This window comes from Lathamus discolor, chromosome 12 (assembly GCF_037157495.1).
Source record: "Lathamus discolor isolate bLatDis1 chromosome 12, bLatDis1.hap1, whole genome shotgun sequence".
Classification (NCBI taxonomy): Eukaryota; Metazoa; Chordata; class Aves; order Psittaciformes; family Psittacidae; genus Lathamus; species Lathamus discolor.
In genome coordinates, this window is record NC_088895.1 from 573,378 (window position 1) to 593,004 (window position 19,627).

The 19,627-nt window shown below is 45.3% G+C and overlaps 1 long non-coding RNA gene across 1 annotated transcript; it reads left to right on the top strand.

Annotated features, from left to right (window-relative positions):
• The first annotated feature begins 9,536 nt into the window (after positions 1–9,536).
• LOC136020969 (uncharacterized) lies at positions 9,537–19,186 on the top strand. Its single transcript, XR_010615615.1, has 2 exons — positions 9,537–10,754; positions 15,792–19,186. It is a non-coding gene; the product is annotated as an uncharacterized LOC136020969 (long non-coding RNA).
• The last annotated feature ends 441 nt before the right edge of the window (positions 19,187–19,627 follow it).

The following is a 19,627-nucleotide window of genomic DNA, read 5'->3' on the forward strand; positions in this document are numbered from 1 at the left end:
TTGCCTGGATCCAAGCAGCACAGCCTTGTAATGGGCTTGTGACTGCCACTGATTGAACACTAACCTCCCAGCTCATTTCCTAGAAATTACTTAAATAGCCCAATCATTTGCAGTCCTTGGCCAGCTGAGGGCTGAATATACCTCCTCATATTTGCTCTTGGATGTGAATCAATCCCCGATGGATCTTATTCTTGAACGAGAAAGCATTTGAAAATCCTCTGTGTTGTAAGATCAAGCCAGGAATGTGAAGCTAATGGAGACGACAGAAACAGAAGTAGCTGGAAGACTCAGCATGGCTTGGTTGTTCCCACTCTCTTAACAGACAAGAAGGAAGGGGCAGTGCCACCTCGACATGGGTCAGAGCACTTTGTGTCTGCTTGTCACTGAAAAAGTGAGGTTTTTTTCTTCATAAACAGAAAAATCTTCCCAGTACCCAAATGTGCATTAATGTGGTTGAAGAGTTTCCAGATGCAGGTATTTGTTTTCAATAAGAAATTATCATCAACTATGAAAAAGGGGAGAATAGAGAAAGGGAGATTACAGGGTTTGTTCCAGTCTAATTTTGGAATCAGCTCCAGAAAGCATGTCTTCACTAATGCAAATTGATGCAGGATAGGTTTGTGTGGCTGTTTTGAAATACCTGTAATTTCCCTCCTCCTGTTTATAAAAGCCTTAGAACATGATCAGGGAACAAAACCAATAAAGAGCATTTCGAGGCAGTTCCCTCATTTATGGGATGAATCTCATACTGTGAATAATGAAGAGTGAATAGCTGAAGTAAATAGTTCACAATCAATCTGCCTTGCCTGGTGCAGCAAATGCAATCAAACATGATGCAGCGTAATACAGCTGGATGCAAGGTCACTGTCTAGAAACAAAGAATGCAGGCTGTGATTCCACAGTGGGGGACTGCAGCCTGGAAAGTGTGGAAGGAGCAGGGGTCATGCTGGAAACCAAGTTAATCAGTGTATCAAGATGTACATGGTCCAGAATGGATCAGCAGCACACTATCAGATCAAAGGCACAGGGGCTTTGTACTGTACAGAGAGCAAGGGGAGGTCACGTGCTGCTGCCTGGAAAAATAAGGAAAAGCACCAGATTCCAAGCCATGGCATTACCACCTGCAGAGGATGAGCTCTTGGCAGCCCTAGCTTTAAGCGGTGTTCATGCACTGCAGAGCGTGAGGAGTTAAGCCCTGCAGGTCTCAGATCAAGAAGCATCTGGCTGGCATTGCCTTCCCTAGGAAAAGGATGGATTCTTGGCAGCAAGCTAATAAACCAATCAGCAGTAATTAGCATCTTTCGAGGAATGAACTATCTGGTGGCATTGAAGGAGCAGAACATCTTGCCTGAGTGAAATGAAGTGTGAAAGAGCTCTGCAGTGAGGTGGGTCTAATGCTGTGGTGCTCTATTCAGGGGCCTCTATCTTCAACCTGCTGCAGAAGAGGGAAGCCTGGACTGGTGCTCCAGACTGCACACATACTTCTGGAACAAGTGTCTCCTCCACTTACCTTTCCAAGCTGTGATTTATCATTGCAGGCTGCAGCCTTACCTTGGACAAAGCAGGAGCCTCCATGTAGACACGCTGAGACATGGGGCTGGCCCAGATTTTGATTGAGCACGAAAATGATGACTCAAAATACAATTTACCAGTCCAGAACTGCCCATCGACACCTCTGTTTTCCTGCCAACAGGCTGAAATCTTCACTTCGTGTGCTCCCATGTGCCCTTGGGGTGGTTACTCCTTTCCAGCACACACCAGGTTACATCAGGGGAATGATGCTGTCATACCATGGGGACAATTCTTCTGTCCCTCACCTGAGATGCTTCTCCATCAGGCTTCTAGAGCTGGACCTAGCACAAGGGAAGAGTAAAACCAGCCCTTGTTTGTTATGATGGTTTCACTGCAGCTGCATCTGATCTTTAAGGTCTCTTTCGACCCAAGCCATCCTATGATTCTATGGCTGCTGCAGTGTCCTGGGCTGCATCTGGCTCTGTGCACATGGTGGTCAGAGGAATCTGAAGAGAAGAGCAGTCGAGGCTGCTGAGGCCCGCAGGGGCAAGGAACAACAGGCTGCTTACAGTGAAAATGGCAACTGCAAGAACTGAAAGGCAGAGAGGAAAAGAGAGTGTGGGAGCCTGAGCCATCACCTGGGCATGCTTAGCTTCTGCAGCAGGATGCGGCAGAGGTTCAACCTTGTGCATGTCCTGGAGGCACAGAGGCGGTGCGGGGCCTCCCTGTCTCACAGCACAGGGGAAGGGTCCGTCTGCAGAGGGCAGGGTGTGCTGTGGGAGGCGGGAGGCTGGTGTCTGGCAGCCCCCACCCCAGCAGTGCGCGTTCACTGGAATAAACACTGGGCCGAGCACAGTCCGGTTGAGGCAGGCAGGTTCTCGTGAGAATGAAGCATTCTGGAGAAGCTGGGGGGGTGCTTGTGGAGGAAAAGTGATCCTGGGAATTTACAGACCACGGAACCAGCAAACCATCCCTGCTCCCCCACCCCAGTGCCTGGCTTCCTTCTCCCTGCGCATGCTGAGAAAGGAAAGGTAGGAGGACACCTTGGCAAGGTCTCTGCTCCCTTCCAGAGCTCCAAATCTGGCTGGAAACACAACTCCCAAGCTCATGGCTTGCCTGTCTGTTGACCTGCTTCTCACACTGCAGCCTCCATACGGAGGCTGGTGGCTGCAGCGAGGTGTGTCCAGTCAGAGCTGTGCTAAGTGGGTGAGAAGAGGCCCCTCAAGATGGAAATAGGAAACATATGGCAAGTATCCTGTGACATATTGCTTACAGACCTGCACTTACAGGTCCATTAGTCTCAATTAAAGTGGATGGGAATATTTAGCACAGGTTCAAGCAAAACCGACTGGGAGTGGTGTATTGGGGCTCATCAGTGTGGCTGGTAGGGCTCTTCAGGAACCAACAAGAAGTGCCAGACTAGCACAACACACAATGGCTGGGGGAAAGAGGGTGATACTGTCAGGGGACCCCTGGGGCCTGTGCATGTTGGTGTGGCTGTTGTGCATCAGCCTCTCTAGGCTCTTTTTGAAGTAAATGCTGTGCTTGAGATACACAAAGGAGCACAGTGATGGGGCTGGACACCAAGGGACAGGGCTGAGGGAGGAACAGGTTTGTTCGACCTTGAGCCCTGAGCCCAGTGAGTAGCACCATTGCTGGAGACAACCATGAAAGAATGGGCAACTTCCTGCATAATGGAGATATGTGCTAAGTATTTCAGCCCCTCTTGCCCTTGCATGCAGGCTACAAGCTCTGCTTATCCTGAAACCACAGTCCTGCCCCTCACAGTAACTCACAAATTTCCATTGAACCTCTCTCCGTAACACTCCTCTCTATAACCACAAATACATAACCACAGCTCTGAGGCTTGCAAAGCATTTCAGAGAAGATGTGGCACAGCCACAGTAGTTAATCTTGGTCCCACTCTCAAGGAGGATGGGACAAGGCTGTGCCTTGCCAAGGACATATGGAGGAGTCTCCACCAAAGGCAGTGATGAGCCCAGACCCAGCAAAGACCTCAGTCAGGAAACCATCATTGTGAATGCCCTCTTGGAAATGCAGACATGCTGTGAGCCCTGCTTAATTCTCTGCTCCCTTTAATTGCCTCTGTGGGACACTGTAAGAAAAAGCACAGCAAACATTAAAATACACAGTGGGATGGGAATGACAGTTCCTACCTCTGCTGTGATTATGCAGCGAGAGGGAGATCAGAGTGGTCACAGGCTGTATATGTCCCCACCCCAGTGGAGAAGTGTGGCTTCAGCCTTGGCCCCCTTCAAAACCAACTACAAAGTTAATTTTTTGAACTGTATTTTCTCTCAATACATTATTTCTGTGTACAAATGCAAACATGCACGGACCTGTGGAGTGGTGCAGGAGCAAAGAGGGAGTCACATCTATAAAACAATGAACAAATCCAACTTTTCCTCCAAAAACTGGGAAGAGAAAGGAAGTTATTGTGTTTATTTTCAAATGCTTCATGTGCTTATGGAGATGAAGGAGATTAAAATCAGGAAGCAGATGGAAAAAGTTACAGTTCTTTCTTCAGTTTCTAAAGAACGAAAGACTTGAGTCCAGCCATTCCGTATATGCACCATGTATATGCTGAGCTGAACCCTTCCTGGGAATTCTGCATCAAGATGCTCAAAGTGGATCAACACACACCTCATACATGTCGGATGGTTCAGTCATATGTTTATTCAAGGAGAAATAGAGCAACTGATAGCTTCGGTGGTTCTCATGCCCCCAACATGCCAGCTTGGCTTGGGGAACTTGAACCACCTTCTCAGGACCCAAGAGGATTTGCCCTGGGGATGAGGTGGGAGGAACAGCTAAGCAGGGCTGAGCCAGGGAAGCCACTTTGTTTAATAGCAAAATAAGTGTTGAAAAGATCATATTTGATGCAGTTAAAGCAGAGGGTCTTGGTTTGGGTCTTTTCCAGCCTAAATGATCCTGCGATTAAGTGTCTGTTTATGGTGTGCAGACTCTGCAGACAAGCCACTTATTATGCTTGTATTAATGTGATGCTAATGAGACATGAAGATAACGGCCCAAATATTATTTCTAAAGCAAGTAGTCAGAGACAAGAAAACACTGTGTGGATACTTAATGTATCCCTAGAGACACTTCAATGAAGAGAGTGCCTGGAGCCCTCCTAAATCCATGGAGACACCGGTCTTTCCAGGACCTGAACTGGTTTTATGTTTTCCAGCCTGTTGTTTAAGGGCTAAAGAGACGGTTTTTATCGATGCCTGTCACATCAGTTATTGCACTGCCTGGATGGCACATCCCCATAACCTGCTCACTCTGGTGTGACCTCTCCTTCTGCAGCTGTGCATGCAGTGACAGGGACACAGCACACTCACACGGACACAGTGAGGGCTGGCCAGCCCAGCCACCTTGTACATGTGTGACTGGGGCATCTTCTCTCTCTCAAAGGATAGCACCGAAGTCATTGTCATTGTGTCTGCTTGTTATTCACTGGACTGGTTCTTGATCTTTGTTGCTGAGTAGAGGGTAACTGAGCGTGTCATGAAGATATTCTGTCTTGCTGGAAGTTGAAATGAGATGCAATGAAAACATGAGGAAGGTGGAGTAACAAATCAAAAGCACTGAACAAGCAGAATTCCATCTCTGTGCCTCAATGCACATAGAGTTGCTGTAGAGTTACCAGCCTGGAGAGAGTAATCCAAAGGATCTTCAGCCCTCTTAGGTGTCTCATTGAAGACTTTCCTGTGCCTTGCCTTCCAATGGAGTGTGGAAAGCTGAGTGAATAATGGGTAAAGGCTTGCTTGGATAATTATTCACTTTGAAAGGAAGCTTCTGATGAGCCCATCTTCATGAACCCTTTATGAATCTTTTCTGCAAGCAGTCGGGCATGCTGGATTTACATAAAACAGCGGAAAATTTCTTCCTGAATAAATTTTGAAGACAAAGCCCTGAATGTACTTCACTCCTGTTCACAGACGTTTGACTGCACAAGAACTTGTGTATTCAAACACTTATTCTTTTAAAAACCGTGCTGATATTTACAAAGCAGTTCAATTTGTTCGGTTATTCAAGCACAGAGACTCTCTGTACATGCCTGGGTTTTGGTATCTGTGACAGTCCTGATTAAGAAGTGCAAGTTATGCAAGTGAAAATAAAACAGTTAATTCAACTTGCATCAGGAGACATAGAGCACACTGTTAAATACTTGGAGTGTTAACAACAAAACCATGCCTGAAGGGTCTGGCAGATTCACCAGTCGTTCACCAGCTCACAGCAAAAGTGAATTACTGTAAGGTTATTGCTGTGAATGCTAAATCAATACTGTCTGTAAATGCATGTTCTTAGCCCAAATGCTGCAGTGTTCACCAGACCCATTTCAGACCTTACACTGCACTCCAAAGGCTGCCCTTGACGTTGCAATCACAAAACATTAGATTTCGTCAAAGACCTGCCCAGGGAAGCTGACATGCAAAGTTCCAGGCTATGAATTTATAGTGCATTAGTCATGGCACATTAACTCTCTGTGTGCATATGGGGATTGTGATGCATCTCCAGGAACCCCAGCCCTATGAAGAGGAGTTGTCTCGTTTCATCTCTGTTATGAGGAGTGGGAGAAACAGGCACCTCCAGGGGCAGTCCATTCTACCTGGGCAGAAGAGTTTTAAGATGAGTTTGAAGGTGGCAGTCAGCTTGAGTGATGCCAGGTTATCCATTAGGAGACATTAAAGACACAAGATAAAACTTGTGCTTGAGATGAAAAGAAGCTGTTTAGAGCTGGATATGTAAGTCCAGTGCGTGTGTGATTGCAAATAAGGTGCAGAGGGAGAAGAGAAGGAACTAGGATTAGAACCATGAGGAACTTCACAAGAGAATGTTCCTCCAAAGAAAATGCTGTGGGAGCAATGAATAGAGAGAGCTGGCAGAGGGCAGACCAGCAAGAAGGTTCTGCGGGAGAAGGAGGAAGGAAAGTGATGGGAGCAGGAGGATTGTGTTGCATTTTGTCAGTGTTTCCTGGGAGAAGAAGGGGGCTCTAGGAAGCTGATTAACCGTATGTTAGCTGCAGAGCTCAGCTGGACAGCTCAGCCAAAATAGAGAGGCTTGATGAAGCCACATACATCAAATGTATTGATGAGCCCAGAGTCATACGAGATAGGACTGAGCAATGATGGTGATGCCCCAAAAGAAGAGCACAGCACCAGGGTCAGGGAAAGAGGAGAGGATAAGAATGAATTAACAGCTCTTCTGGTCAAGCCAGGTCTGAGAATCAAGCTAAGAGGTATGGGAGGGGAAGCAGGTCTGTTGTATCCCTGGTGTGGGACATAAGAGTCTGAGGATGACAGAAGAGGGACCCTTATTCAAACCAGGCAGGATGGCTCCTGGGGAGGAGCAGGAAGGAGCACAAGGGATCCAAGCTGAGACCTGGAAAAGAAATGGCAGGAAGGCTAGGAAAATACTGGAATCAAGAAAGAAAGGTCAATAGCAGCAGGGGAAAATGTGCTTTCATCCTGCAAGGGAGAGCAATCCGCTTAGAGGTTGTGGAGGTCCCTGTTACTTTATGCCCTGCTGCTGTCTGCTGTGGAGAGGGGGCCATGCTAATGAAGAGACAGGGATGCATTCAGGGGATCTAACACCTTCTGTGCCCCCCTTGCACTGCCAAAAATGGCTACAAATGTCCCACTGAGCACATTTGGGTAGTGAAGACCCATATAGTCTTCCCTTTCAGCTCTGGGAGCAGACAACTGAGCAATGCGAAGAGGATGCAGGGTGGTGGCAGGGTCTCCTGTAAGTCCCAGGACATGGCAATGGTAACATGAGATCAGATTCACGGGCACTGTTTCCTCACACACACGATGTCCTGCCTACTCAGGGCTTGCTCACATCAGGGAGTTGGCAGCAGAGAAGACACATTTCCCTGCCAAAGCACCTCCAATGGGCTCTGCATCGCTGATGGATCTTGCCTGCCAGAACATCTCAGATACCTGAGCTGCTTCTGGGTCTCCAGATTGTTCCCCCAGGCAGCAAAGAAAGCAGTGTTTGCAGCAATCTCATTCTCCTTAAGTTTCAGAAACTACAGGTCTAACATGAATGAAGATAGACGCGGGAGTGCTGACCATGCTCTGGGCACTGCTTCATCATCCACACAGCAGAGAGCTGCTCCAGGAGCCTTCAGCAGCAGGAGCACAGGCCCACACACGTCTCCATCCAGTGACACAGTGACATTCCAGCCATCCAGCGCCGTTATTCAATGGATCTCTGTGTTTCACTGTGATAAATGGGGCAGGCAGGGCATTGATTTCCTTCCCCTGCCTGCGAGGCCCCAGAGCTCTGCTTTCAGCAGGGGACTTCCCCTCTCTACCACTCCAGTGCTCACATTAACTCATTAGGAGTTAATTAATCAGACCCATTGACTGGCTGTCACATTGCTGGATGGCTGGGTTGCTCTTGGGTTGAGAGGTCAGATGAGAGCAGTTCCTCCTGTCCCTTCGCTGTGTGATGCCTGTCAGCACCAGGAGAGATCAAGCAGCAAAGGAGGAGCAGCAAGAAAAGGAAGAGGAAGGTTGGCCTTTTTGCCAAACAACATGGTAACAGCAGAATGGCAATATCGGTCTTCACTGGCAAAGGCTCTGACTGCACCACCCAGGTCTTAGAAGGCAGATGCAGGGACTGTGAGAATGAAGACCTTGGGCCCGCCGTAGGAGAGGATCTGGTTCGAGACCATCTTAAAAATCTGAACATGCACAAGTCCGTGGGACCTGATGGAATCCATCCGCAGGTCCTGAAGGAGCTGGCGAATGAAGCTGCTAAGCCACTGGCCATCATATTTGAAAAATCCTGGCAGTCAGGTGAAGTTCCCGACGACTGGAAAAAGGGAAATATAACCCCCATTTTCAAGAAGGGGAAAATGGAAGACCCGGGGAATTACAGACCAGTCAGTCTCACCTCTGTGCCTGGTAAAATCTTGGAGCACATTCTCCTGGACAACATGCTAAGGCACATGGAAAACAACAAGGTGCTTGGTGACAGCCGGCATGGCTTCACTAAGGGGAAATCCTGCCTGACCAATTTGGTGGCCTTCTATGATGGGGCTACAGAATTGATGGACAAGGGTAAAGCAGTTGACGTCATCTACCTGGACTTGTGCAAAGCGTTTGACACTGTCCCACATGACATCCTTCTCTCTAAATTGGAGAGATATCAATTTGATGGATGGACCACTTGGTGGATAAAGAACTGGCTGGATGGCTGCACACAAAGAGTTGTGATCAATGGCTGGATGTCTGGCTGGAGACCAGTAACGAGTGGTGTCCCTCAGGGATCGCTGTTGGGACCGGTCTTGTTTAACATCTTCATCGCTGACATGGACAGTGGGATTGTGTGCGCCCTCAGCAAGTTTGCCGATGACACCAAGCTGTGTGGTCCGGTTGATACGCTGGAGGGAAGGGATGCCATCCAGAGGGACCTTGACACGCTTGTGAGGTGGGCTGATGCCAACCTGTCCTGGGTTGAGCAGCAGCAGTCATTTTTTCTCCTTCTTAGGAGCTAGTACAGTGCTGTGTTTTGATCTTTTGGCCTTGGAACAGTGCTGATAACACCGATGTTTTCAGTTGCTGCTCGAATGTTTGGTCTGGCCAAGGACTTTCTGAGCCTCATGCTCTGCCAGGGAGGAGGGGAGGCCAGGAGCAAGGAGAGACAGGACACCTGACCCAAGCTAGCCAAAGAGGTATTCCATACCACAGCACGTCATGCCCAGGATGTAACGGAGAGTGACCCGGAAGGGTTGGGACTGCAGGGTTGGAGGAGGTATCGGTCGGTGCTTGGCTGGGGGGAGTGGGGCAAGTTATTGGTCAGCTGGTGTTGAGGTGTTGTATTCTTTCCTCTTGTTATTTCCTTTAGCACTATTATTATTGGTGGTAGCAGTAGTGATTTGTGTTATACCTTAGTTACTGGGCTGTTCTTATCTCAACCCGTGGGAGTTGCATTCTTTTTGATTCTCCTCTCTGTCCCTCCAGAAGCAGGGGGAGGGCAAGAAGGGGGGGAGTGAGTGGATGAGGTTTGTGGTTGGGTTTAAACCTCGACAGTTCTTTTTGGCGCCCAACGTGGGGCGAAGGGTTGAGATAACGACGGAGATGATCAGATTAATAGTCGTCACAGTGCTGATTTATTGGCTCTCAAAGTTGTTTCTCTTGCTCTCAGCGCTTCAGAATGTAGTACATTACATAGAGCCGGTATTCCCTGTGTTAGTGTTTATCAAGTGTGGGGCTTGGGCTAAGGTTTTTGTTTCGCTGTACTTTACGGCAATGGCTTGTAATACGGTTGGGCTCTGGCAGCAGGGAGAGATGGACATGTCCGTGGACTTGTACCCGGCTGTCCCGCTGCTCTTCACCGCCCTGGCCCTTGTCCTCTGTGAGAAACTATAAATTAGGATATTGTTTATTAGGATTTATGTTAAGCCCAATGTAAAGGCTAGGCAATAAAAAGTATGAAATTGCTTACTCAAACAGTCACCGGACACAGCTTACATAGACTAACAGTCGCCAACCGCAATCGCTTATCGCTTATGCAAACATAGTAGATGTTGCCTAAAGATAGCTATAAGATGTTCCATGTGAGAAACTATAGACTAGTGTATTGTTTATTAAGATATATGTTAAGTCAAATTTAAAGGAACTGACAGAGATAAAACACAGCTGGCCAAGATAAGATAGCTGCAAGATGTCCCAGGAACTGGCAGAGATAAGACTAACAACTCCCTGCAAAGACATATGGATGAAGGATCAAAGGAGGAAGACTTCTCACCTTGGTCTCATCGATCACCAGGAGGCAGGGAACTACCCCCTAACAACAACTGAAGCATGCGCAGAGTACTTCCACTATTTCATGAACAAAGAAGTAAAAAATGTATAAAAAGGGGCTGTTTGAAATATTTAACACGGCAGTTGGCGGAGCGCAGACTCCCCTGTCGTCCAGCGCTGTCTTTGCTCATATTCTACTTGCTACAATTAATAAAATTTCAATTGGATTATGATCCGTTGTGGTCTCAATTTATAACAATTTCTGGTGCCGTGACTCGGATAAGGAACGGTGGGCTTTGGTCCTCCGGGGGGGCGCCCCGCGACATTTCGCGGCCCCGCGACCAACAGCTTACCTCATCCTTACCGACGAACCTAAATGCTAGAATATGAGCAAAGAAGGAACCGGTAAAATCCCATAAAAATTCTGTGCACGGGAGTCCGGACGAAGACGCAGGACGCGTAAGTATATTGCGAAACTTTCCGCAGAGCGAAACAGTTCGCGGCGGAGGACTGCAGAGTGAAATTGTTCACGGCAGAGATTGTTCGCGGGTTTACCGTTCGGGCGGGATTGGGTTTCCTGGAATATAACGAATGAGAGGTTCGATATACTGAACCAAGCGAGTGTGGACCCTTAAGTACTGCGGTTCCCATCTCCCGCGAGGGACTGGGCCAGGAACAAGGGGGAGCGAGTGAGTGTGTGTTCGGAGATATTCCAGAAGATGGGGGCGAAGGGCAGCAAGCCTTCGACTCCCATGGGATGGGTACCCATTGTACCTAAGAATACCCCTCTGGCATATATCTTAGACAATTGGAAATGTCTTCCTGGAACCTTAGGGAAAGATAAGCAAAAAATGATAGAATATTGTACTAAGATATGGGGAGGGAAGAAGATTTTAAAAAATGTCTTCTGGCCAGTCTATGGGTCAGAAGAAGATTGGGTAAGACAGCAATTAAACCTCTGGGTTAATAATAAGAAACCTCTCAACCCGGAAGAGAGTCAATATGCGGAAGTGTGGCTAAAAAGACCAGGAGCTAGACTTTACCCGCTGAATGAAATAAAAACTAAACAAAAGAAACAGAAGGAAGAGTTAGACGAAACCCTTTTAAACCCCCCTCCTTACATTACTCCTCCTGCTCCTACAGCCCCTCCGGAGGTCCCCAGAGCATCCACTCCCCCACCAGAGTCAGAGCAAGAGTATCCCCCTGCTCCTAGACGCGTAACTAGAAGTCAAAAAGGGGCAGCTCAGATGTACCCCCTAAGGGAAATACCCATGGGGGGGCCTCAACCTGTGATTGGATATATTTCCATACCCTTAAATTCAGCTGACCTACGAGACTTTAAAAGAACCGAGATGGGAAACTTAATTGAGGACCCACTCGGAGTGGCAGAAAGATTAGATCAATTTTTGGGACCGAATCTTTATACTTGGGATGAGATGCAATCTATTCTTGGTCAATTATTCACTACTGAGGAAAGAGATATGATTAGACGAGCAGGAATGAGACTGTGGGATGCTCAACATGTCCAGGGACCCCAAGCAGATATTAAATGGCCACTCCAAAAACCTAATTGGGATAATCAAGATCCAGTGCATAGAACCCATATGCAAGACCTGAGAACTATAGTGATTCAGGGAATTAGAGAAGCAGTACCCCGTGGCCAGAATATTAATAAAGCATTTAATGAAATGCAAAAGAAAGATGAAACCCCTACTGAGTGGTTGGAACGACTGAGGAAAGTCCTTCAGTTGTACTCTGGGGTGAATCCAGACGACCCTTTAGGGCAAGCGCTCCTCAAAACTCAGTTTGTGGCAAAATCATGGGAAGATATCAGAAAGAAGATTGAAAAGTTAGAAGACTGGCAGAATAGAGGGTTGGATGAATTATTAAGGGAGGCTCAGAAAGTCTACGTAAGGCGAGAAGAAGAGAGCAGCAAGCGACAAGTAAAAATGATGGTAGCAGCAGTCAGAGAGGATCGCAAAGAGCAAACTGGTAAATACAGATCTGATGGAATAAAACAAAGGAATGTAGTGGTAATGAAGGAACAGGGACGTTGTTTTTACTGTGAAAAAAAGGGACATATAAAGAAGAATTGCAGAGAAAGGATCAGGGATGAGGAAATATTGAAAACGGAATAGGAGAGTCAGGGGCTCTATATTTTAGGGGACCGGAGTCATCATGAGCCCTTGATAAAATTAAGAATAGGTCCCCATAAACAAGAGTTCACCTTTTTAGTAGACACTGGAGCTGAGAAATCAACTATTAAGCAAATACCTGAGGGATGTAAAGTTTCCTCTGAAAAAGTACAAGTAATTGGGGCAAAAGGAGAACCCTTTAAAGTAAGTAAAATCAAAAATGTAGTATTTGAAACTGAAAATAAATTTGGAATGGGTGAACTCTTGCTCGTCCCCGAAGCAGAAGTTAATCTGTTAGGACGAGATTTAATTGTTGAATTACAATTAGAGATAAAAGTACAAAATCAAGAGCTAACAGTGTCTGCTTATCCTTTGACCGTGGATGATCAAAAACAAATTAACCCCGATGCCTGGTACTCTCCGGACACAATTAGTAGACTGGAAATTCCACCGATTAAAATCAAAATTTCCGAACCCCACATACCTGTGAGGGTAAGGCAATATCCTATATCCCTAGAAGGACGGAGAGGATTAAAGCCAGAAATTGATCGATTGTTAGCACAAGGGATCTTAGAGCCTTGTATGTCACCCTTTAACACCCCCATTTTGCCTGTAAAGAAACCAAATGGGAAATATCGGCTCGTACATGACTTAAGGGAAATAAACAAAAGAACCATCACCCGGTTTCCTGTAGTAGCAAATCCATACACACTGCTAAGCAAACTAGGACCCCATAACTCCTGGTATAGTGTGATTGATTTAAAAGATGCCTTTTGGGCCTGTCCACTGGCAGAAGAATGCCGTGATTATTTTGCCTTTGAATGGGAAGACATAGAGACAGGTCGTAAACAGCAATTGAGATGGACCGTGCTTCCCCAGGGGTTCACTGAGTCCCCTAATCTGTTTGGACAGGCCCTGGAAGAGCTCTTAAAAGAATACCAGGTACAAACGGGAAATGTGCTGTTACAGTATGTAGATGATCTGCTAATAGCAGGGAATAATCAGGAGGATGTAAGAAAGGAAAGCATTCGACTTCTAAACTTTCTTGCACAAAAGGGATTGCGGGTATCACAAGAAAAATTACAATTTGTGGAGGAAAAAGTGAAATATTTAGGACATTATTTGTTTAATGGCCAAAAGATATTGGATCCAGAGCGCATTAAAGGAATTCTGGAACTACCTATGCCTGTTACTAAGAGGCAAATTCGGCAGGCATTAGGGTTATTTGGGTATTGTAGGCAATGGATAGAGAACTATAGTTTTAAAGTTAAATTCTTATATGAACAATTGTCCAAGGACAAAATACCCAAGTGGACCCCTCAGGATCAAGAGCAGTTTGCTAGTCTCAAAAGGGAGTTAAGTCAAGCACCAGTTTTAAGCCTACCTGATTTAAAGCGGCCATTCCATTTATATGTTAACATACATGAAGGAACGGCATTTGGGGTATTAACACAAGAATGGGCCGGACAAAAGAAACCGGTGGCATACTTATCAAAGCTGCTGGACCCTGTGAGCAGGGGCTGGCCGAGTTGTTTACAAATCATTGTTGCTGCTGCCTTATTACTTGAGGAAACGAATCGCATTACCTTTAATGGAGAAGTTGTCTTATATGCACCTCATAACATCAGAGGAGTGTTACAACAAAAAGCAGAAAAATGGCTTACAGATAGCCGATTATTAAAGTATGAGGGAATACTTATAGAATCCCCTAAACTATCTTTGAAAACTATTGGAGCAGTTAACCCTGCTGAATTTTTGTACTCAGGAGAAGGTAATGAACTAGTGCACAATTGTTTTCAAACAATTGAACAGCAGACACGCATTAGGCCAGACTTAGAAGAAGATGAACTACAATGTGGAGAAGTATTATTTATAGATGGGTCATCACGAATAATAGAAGGTAAACGATTGTCTGGATATGCCATTGTTAAGTTGGAAAAAGGAGAATTTAAGACAATAGAATCAGGCCCCCTGAGTGCCAGTTGGTCGGCTCAAGCTTGTGAGCTGTATGCATTGTGGAAAGCATTAGTGTCACTGAAGGAAAAGGATGGAACTATATATACAGACTCACGCTATGCGTTCGGAGTAGTACACACTTTTGGAAAAATATGGGAGGAAAGAGGATTCGTTAACTCACAGGGAAAAGAACTGATACACCCAGAATTAATTCGGCGAGTTCTGGGGGCATTGAAAATGCCGAATAAAATAGCAGTTGTACATATAAAGGGACACCAGCGAGGTACAAGTTATCAAGTTAGGGGAAATAATGCAGCTGATACAGAAGCAAAGCGAGTGGCAGGCAATTATAGCATGATTTTGACTATGCAACAAGTACCTGTTAATAAAAATTTAAGTTTTGAATCTGCAGAAAAGGAAAAATTAGAACAAATGGGAGCTAAGGAACAAGATGGCAAGTACATATTGCCAGATGGGAGAGAAGTCTTGCCTAAGGGCATTGCACTCGAAATATTTTCAAAAATACACAGTAAAACACACTGGGGAACCCAGGCATTAGTTGATCATTTTAATCAACAGTTTGCCTGTATAGGCGTATATAATATAGCAAGGACAGTCACAGCAGCCTGCGAGACCTGTCAAAAGGTCAATCGAAACAATATGAGACAAAGATCTTTTGGAGGACGTTCCCCAGCATACAGACCTTTCTCACACATACAAGTGGATTTTACTGAACTACCCAGGGTAGGACGTTACAGATATTTATTAGTAATGGTGGATCATTTAACACATTATGTTGAGGCTTTTCCTACCTCCAAGACAACTGCTAACCAAGTTACTAAAGTGTTACTTGAAAACATTATACCTCGATATGGAGTACCTGAAGTAATTGATTCAGACAGAGGAACACACTTTGTGTCAAAAATTGTTAGAGATCTAACAGAGAGCTTGGGTATTAAATGGGAATACCATACACCATGGCATCCACAAAGTTCGGGAAAAGTTGAAAGAATGAATGGAGAAATTAAAACTATTTTGACTAAACTAATGATAGAAACCAAATTATCATGGATTAGGTGCCTACCCATGGCATTGTTAATCCTCAGAACAAGACCCCGAGCAGATATGGGAATATCAGCGTTTGAGATGGTGTATGGAATGTCCTATAGGATTGAAAATCCACAAACAAATATTTTAATTCGAGACCGTGTGATTAATGAATATGTTTCACAATTAGCAGAATATCGTAACAAGCTCTGGGAACGTGGACTGATTGTGCAACGACCCCCGTTGGACTTAAAAATTCACAACGTTAAACCCGGAGATTGGATACTGATTAAAGTGTGGAAGGAAGAAACCCTAAAACCCAATTGGGAGGGACCTTATCTTGTTTTGCTTACAACAGAAACAGCTGTCCGGACTGCTGAGCGTGGATGGACTCATGCCAGTCGCATTAAAGGCCCAGTGACGAGACCCCACTGGAAAGTAATCAGTACTCCAGGTGACACCAAAATAACCCTGAAAAGATAACGTAATGATAGAGACTTTATTCGATTCTTTTGCTGCATTATCTTTTGGTATAAAGTGTGTATTCTTATAATTATTTCTTTTTTTCTATTATATATGGAAGCATACAAAGTGTGCTAGAGGAAATTGCTAGATTAAGGATAATGATTTGAACTGCAATCATTATCCATTTGCTTGTTTTAAATACAAGGTATGCCAGGATAAACAGTGAATATATTATAAAAGTGGACACCTTCCAACAGGGGTCTGCACACAGTGTTGGAAAATATTGCTCCAACGAACCAGTCCCCTTTATAACTAAGTACTGACCGTATATTGCTTTGCCTCATTAGTTCTAAGCCTATGTAAATAGGCAGAAAAGCCCAAACGGCTGTTCTCCTGAAGAATTCCCTTGCTGCCGAGAAGATGGTACACCCCGTGGCTCGAAGCAACCGAGTCGACGGGCGAGGCAGAGGAGGAACAAACGGTGGAGAAAAGAACCAGAACAATGGGATGCAAAAGCAGCAATGGCCAAACTTCCCCAGAATTGGTAAAAATATACTTAACTCGGAAAAATTGATAAACACCCTTTTTCCTGGTATATCGTTAATTTTGTTATTAATAACACAGGCAAATGGAAACCCTCATGAACCTATGAATTGGAAACTAATTCAGATGGAGACAAGCAAAGTTATAGGTGAATTCAAAGGAGTAGGTGGCCCAACTTTTAAAGCAACCCCTTGTCAATTGATAGGACAATGGAGGTGGACTCCTGCCTCTCGACCAAAGGATCAATGGATATGTAACAAAAGTTCAACTTACTTTTGTCCTGCCTCTAATCCAGGAAAAAGTTATTGTAATAGTCCCGGACATTACTATTGTTCATATTGGGGTTGTGAAACAATAGCCCTAGAATGGGAAGTCGAAACAGACAAATATTTAAAGGTTAAATGGGGACCTTCAAATTGTAAACCTCCGATATACACTCGTGATGGTGAGATATTCGGACCATGGACTTCTTCAGCGACAGGGTATGCATTAGGAGGAGGAACCCCTTCAGGAATAGGAAACTGTGATCATTTACTAATACAAATATTAAATCCAACAGAGGATGGCTGGCTAGTAGGAAAGATATGGGGAGTTAGATTCAGAGAATCTGGAAGAGACCGAGGAGGCCTTATTCTAATAAAGAAAGAAAAGCTTCCTCATGACCCCTTACCAATCGGACCAAACCCAGTCCTAAATCCACCCACTTTTCCCGAAAAGAAGATTGTCCCCGTAGAGAAGGTTATCCCTACAAGTGTTACCCCCACCTCTCTAGATTCCCTTTTGAAAACAATTAATAGCACTGTGACTGAATTCTCCTTATCTAGGAATCTAGAGTTGTCAAAATCCAAAGACCCCTTATGGAATTTAATGCAAGCCTCTTATCGTGCCCTTAATGAAAGCAAACCAAATTTAACTGAGGAATGTTGGTTATGTTATAATATTAGGCCACCATATTTTGAGGCAATTGGAAAACTAGGTAGGATTCAATGGTCCAATGGTTCAAACCCACGAGAATGCCCATGGAATGACCAGAGAAACCATACGCAAGGAATTACTATTCAACTAGTAACTGGTCAAGGAAAATGTATAGGTACAGTGCCCAAGAGATATCAGCCTTTATGCGACCGAACAGTCACTATAGAAAAACACACTATAGAGAAACATAAGAATAAAAAAGATAAATGGGCTATCCCGACACCAGGAGCTAAATGGGTTTGTTCAGACATCGGAATAACGCCTTGCATATCCCTAAAAGTGTTTAATCAATCTCAGTTTTGTGTACAGGTGATTATTGTTCCTCGTCTGATCTATCACACCTCTGAGGAGGTGTTACGCCACTTTGAAGGAGACCTGAATAGACAAAAACGAGAGCCAATTACAGTGATAACCCTAGCTACACTGCTGATAGCGGGCGGAGTTGGAGCAAGTACAGGTATAGCCTCCCTAATAAAAGGTCAGGAATTACAAAATTTACAGACAGCTGTAAATGAAGATTTAACAAAAGTAGAACAATCTATCCAAAATTTGGCCACTTCAGTAAAGTCTTTATCAGAAGTGGTGCTGCAAAATAGAAGAGGATTAGATCTATTGTTCCTAAAGGAAGGAGGGTTATGTGTAGCTCTCAATGAAGAATGTTGTACTTTTGCGGACCATACGGGAGTAGTCCTGGACACCATGTCTGAACTCCGAAAGAGGTTAGATCAACGTAAAAAGGATCGTGAGGTGGGCAGGTCATGGTATGAAAACTGGTTTAATGTCTCACCTTGGCTAACCACTTTGTTGTCTGCTCTAGCAGGACCGCTTATCATGTTGATTCTGGGACTTATATTTGGGCCTTGTATATTACGCTATATTTTACACTTTATTAGAGAACGGTTTGACATAGCTAAACTGCTTATTTTAACTACGAGATCTGGGGTAAAATATAAGAGTGTATCTATTGATGAGGATGAAGATTGTTGTGAATGTGTCATGCCACGTAAAAAATATACCTGTGATTGTAAGGAATTACCTTGTGAGTGCTATGATAAATGTTGGGAGTGTGGAAAAAGGTTGGCTTACAATTCTGAAAATGAAAGCAGCATCTAATAAACAATAATAGGATAAAAGAAAAAGGGGGGATTGTGAGAAACTATAAATTAGGATATTGTTTATTAGGATTTATGTTAAGCCCAATGTAAAGGCTAGGCAATAAAAAGTATGAAATTGCTTACTCAAACAGTCACCGGACACAGCTTACATAGACTAACAGTCGCCAACCGCAATCGCTTATCGCTTATGCAAACATAGTAGATGTTGCCTAAAGATAGCTATAAGATGTTCCATGTGAGAAACTATAGACTAGTGTATTGTTTATTAAGATATATGTTAAGTCAAATGTAAAGGAACTGACAGAGATAAAACACAGCTGGCCAAGATAAGATAGCTGCAAGATGTCCCAGGAACTGGCAGAGATAAGACTAACAACTCCCTGCAAACACATATGGATGAAGGATCAAAGGAGGAAGACTTCTCACCTTGGTCTCATCGATCACCAGGAGGCAGGGAACTACCCCCTAACAACAACTGAAGCATGCGCAGAGTACTTCCACTATTTCATGAACAAAGAAGTAAAAAATGTATAAAAAGGGGCTGTTTGAAATATTTAACACGGCAGTTGGCGGAGCGCAGACTCCCCTGTCGTCCAGCGCTGTCTTTGCTCATATTCTACTTGCTACAATTAATAAAATTTCAATTGGATTATGATCCGTTGTGGTCTCAATTTATAACACTCGCCTCCGTCTTTGTGAGGCTGCGGGGAGCTGAGGGGGAGCGGCCCCGGGAGCCGGCGGCGGCCGAAGCGGCCCGGGAGAGCGGCCCCGGGGACCAGGCGGCGGCGGGAGCGGGGCCCGAGCCCGGGAGGAAGGCGGCTGCTGAGCAGCGGGAGGAGGCGGCCGAGGAGCCGAGCCCCGCGGAGGAGCCGAGCCTCGCGGCGGCCGAGAGCGTCCCCCGGAAGCCGCCCGCAGAGCCGCAGGAGGATGCAGGGGCCCAGGCAGCATTTCCCAGCAGGGCAGAGGAGGAAGAGCTGCACCCAGGAAGAGAGAAGCCGGTGGTGGGAGAGCCGGCAAGCACAGCAGCTGCACCAGCCCCAGGGACAAGTACAGCAGCATCACTGGAGAGTTCTGAAGGGTTTGAATGGCCTTTGGG